Source organism: Apium graveolens, chromosome 3 (assembly GCF_009905375.1).
Source record: "Apium graveolens cultivar Ventura chromosome 3, ASM990537v1, whole genome shotgun sequence".
Classification (NCBI taxonomy): domain Eukaryota; kingdom Viridiplantae; phylum Streptophyta; class Magnoliopsida; order Apiales; family Apiaceae; genus Apium; species Apium graveolens.
Genome location: NC_133649.1, coordinates 249521420 through 249525364, shown reverse-complemented (window position 1 = coordinate 249525364; position 3945 = coordinate 249521420). Strand labels below are relative to the sequence as shown.

Here is a 3945-nt window from a genome sequence, read left to right as displayed (position 1 = left end):
ATATTTTTATGAGTAGTCTAGGGTTGAATGAGATGGAGCGATACACACTCATTCAGAAATTGTTGAAAAAAAGAAAAGAAAAAAGAAAAAAGAGAAAAAAGAAAGAAAAAAAATATGTGTTTATGCATAATTGATCAAGAGTGAGCTCTTTAATACTCGAGTTATTAAGTTTTAGCAGACTTTGTGCCTAGTGACCTAAGGCTTTTATAGTCTGGGATCCACTAACCTAACGCTCGCTATATGGGTATTATTTTATAAGTCTTTTGGGACCTCATTCATTTCACGATCAAATAAGCATTCTTTGTTATGTGTATAATAATAGTATGAATCCTTGTATAACTCTAGTAGAAAGGAGGTGTTGTGAGTCATAATGCGTTTATTGTCTATTCTGTTTATAAACTTTTGATTGTTTCGATGATAGATAAGTTATGGTTATTGATCTAGTATCGAGAGTATATATGTTAAGCATCCACATACGCATGTTTCTGGTTTGTGAGTTGGTTTGTTGGATTTATTCGAGCTCTGTTTATAGTCATTGCATTCTTAGAGGCATTGGCTTATTCATTTGGTTATGGTTATCTGAGGGGATCGATTACATTATCATTTAGTTGCATTCACGTAGTTGCATTCATGCATTAGGTTTGTTTTGTAGTTTTAAGTCTGTTTATGTTCGAGGATAAACATCGAATCAAGTTTGGGGGTGTGATAAGTGGATTTTATATCCACTTGGAATACTTTATTACAAGCTTAAATTGGTGTTTTGGACTCAAGTTGTTGGTATTTTGATGTGTTTTGGCCGCCCAGGAGCTCAGCGCCCGCTCAGGAGAGCTGAGCGGCCGCTCAGGGCGTGGCTGGTCGCTGATTTCGCTGAAAAGGCCATTTTTGAGTGGAATTTGACGATTTTAAGGGTCCAGGTCCACTAGGGGCGTATATATACTTCAAAAAAGGGATGTCATCATCCGGGAAGATTGGGATACAAAGGAGAAGACCTAGAAGCACATAACAACTCCGAAAAAGAAGATCTTGTTTTCAACTTGTGATTCTTTGAATTAGTTGTAACTTTGGATGCTCGTTTTCGTTCTTGTTGAACCTAGATCTCGTTTATTCGTACTTTAATTATTATTCAGTTTATTAAGACCTTGTTTATACCATGCTTTCATTGGAACCCATGGTGACGATGAGTTCGATTATGGGCTAATCGTTGTCATAGGGTTCTAGCGGATTTACTTATGGATTTCAATAGTTAATTGTTTTGATATCTTGGTGTGTGGTGATTGATTGATATCCTAGTCTTGGTTGTGCTTATTCGTCTTATGTGCGTAGCTAACATATTAGATAGCGTGTTAATCTCTAATGAAGCGACAGTGAATATAGAGGTTTAGAACTTGCCATGCTAGCATAGGTTCATGTATTTGTTATGCATGATTCGTAGGTAACTCTAACCGTTTTACTTTCCCTTTGTAATCATTATGGATAACTTGTGCTTAAACCGTTATGTTGTCAAATTCTATAGACATATAGGGTCTCAATTTAATTGGTACCTATTCAGCTTCTATCTCTTTTGCGGATGTCTGGTAGAATGGTACTCGTGTAACGAAAGTCGGCGTTTATCAGTTTCGTGTTATCTGATTAGTGTCCTCACCATCACATGCTAAGGTTAAGAATGAGAAGGCTATTGAATGAAGTAGTAATGAAGTCAGAATCCCATGTTTGTCATATATAGTAATTCAACCTCAATTCTCTTAGTTAATGTTATTTAGTATAATCTCTTAGTTTAATCAAAACCCAATTTGATATTTGTCTTAGCATTGAGCGATAACCATGCATTGTTGCATAGGTGCATAAATTGAACTTAACCTAAACCAGTCTCTGTGGGAACGAATCTGATTTATATCGTATACTACTTGCGAACGCGTATACTTGCGTGTATTTTAGCGTGTGTTTTCGCCCGAACAAGTTTTTGGCGCCGATGCCGGGGACTCGATGTTAATTTTTAGTTTATGTGCTTGTCATCAGTGGTCGTTAAAGTTCACTGACTCAGATTCTTTTACTTTCACGGTTTATTTGTTTGTGTTTCAGGTACTCATTACAATGGGAGATATAGCAGCACGAACGAAAGCCTTGATGGATTTTTCTCAACCCAAGATCAATGACATTCAATCTAGCATTGGTAGGCCATCTATCACAGCTAATACCTTTGAGATCAAGCCTGGTATAATCAATGGGTGCAGAGTTCAGTCCAGTTTGGAGGTTCTCCAACGGAAGATCCCAATACGCACATTAAGGATTTCATAGAGATCTGCGAACCTTCAGGTTCAATGGTGTTTCTGAAGATGCTATTAAGCTGAGACTTTTCCCATGCTCTCTGAGGGACAAGGCTAAGAGCTGGTTATACTCTCTACGAGCTGGTTTGATTACTACTTGGAAAGATCTTGCTCAGAAGTTTCTTACTAAATTCTTCCCTATGGCGAAGACAGCTGCAATCCGGAATGTTCTTACTCAATTTGCGCAACAATCAGGGGAATATTTATATAAAGCTTGGGAGCGCTACAAGGAGATGCTTAGGAACTGTCCTCATCATGGAATGCCTGATTGGATGATCATCAATTGTTTTTAAAATGGGTTGGGAGCACAGTCCAGACCCATGCTCGATGCAGCAACAGGCAGAGCATTGTGGGGAAAGAGCTATGATGAAGCTTATGATCTAATTGAACTGATGGTTGCTAATGAATATCAGTATCCACCCCAGAGATATCCACATGGCAAGGTAGCAGGACTTCTTGAAGTGGATACAGCTACGGCTATCACTGCTCAACTAAAGGCGTTGTCTATGAAGATCGATTCTCTGGCTAACTATGGTGTTAAACAGATAATTAGTGTTTGTGAGCTATGTGCAGGTCCGCATGTGATGGCACAATGTGCTATATCTAGTAACTCAGCTCAGTTTGTGAGCAACTTTCAGAGATCGCAGCAACCAGTTCCAGACACTTATCATCCTGACAACTAGAATCATCCTAACTTCAGCTGGAACGACAATTAGAATGCGATACAACAGCCATTCCAGCAGTTTGGAAATAAGTTGTTCAACCCTCCTGGTTTTCAGCAACAACTCCAACTTCAACAACAAACTCATGTTGCAGGTCTATCTTCGAATGAAAAATCTGAATTGGAGGAGTTGAGGCTTATGTGCAAAAACCAGGCTCTTATAAGCCAAAGCCAGGCTATTTCTATCAAGATTCTGGAGAACCAAATAGGGCAAATTGCTAATGCCTTATTGAATCGACCACCAGGAACGCTTCCTAGTGATACAGAAGCCAATCTAGGAAAGAGGGAAGTTGAAGAACATGTGAACGCTATCACCTTAAGGTATGGAAAGGTCACAAGCCCCCAAATTCAGCAAGACGAAGAGCCTGAAAATTCTCAAGATTCAGAAAATGCAGTTGTGGCTGAAGAAGATGTACAGAAGGAAGTAGAGGTGGAACCAAGGAAGACTACTGTGGAACACACTCTTCCTGAGGGTAATACAGGGGAGAAATAAATATATCCTCCACCTCCTTTTCCAAAGAGGCTGCAGAAGAAAAAGCCGGATAAGCAGTTTGAGAAGTTTTTGGAGGTGTTCAAGAAACTTCATATCAACATACCTTTCGCTGAAGCTCTTGAACAGATGCCTAGCTATGCGAGGTTTATGAAAGGTATTCTCTCTCGGAAAGTGATGCTCAATGACTTAGAGATCGTTGCTCTCACAAAGGAATACAGTGTTGTGCTATAACAGAAGTTGCCTCCGAAGCTTAAAGATCATGGAAGCTTCACTATTCCTTGCACCATTGGAAACTTGTCGTTCGACAAGTGTTTATGTGATTTAGGAGCTAGCATCAATCTGATGCCCTTATCTATCTTCAAGAAGCTTGGTCTGCGTGATCCGAAACCAACATACATGTCATTGCA

The 3945-nt window shown here is 39.3% G+C and overlaps 1 non-coding gene across 1 annotated transcript; it reads right to left on the bottom strand.

Annotated features, from left to right (window-relative positions):
* Positions 1-2479: 2479 nt before the first annotated feature.
* LOC141715369 (small nucleolar RNA R71) lies at positions 2480-2586 on the bottom strand. The gene has a single exon (XR_012572135.1). It is a non-coding gene; the product is annotated as a small nucleolar RNA R71 (small nucleolar RNA).
* Positions 2587-3945: the final 1359 nt, after the last annotated feature.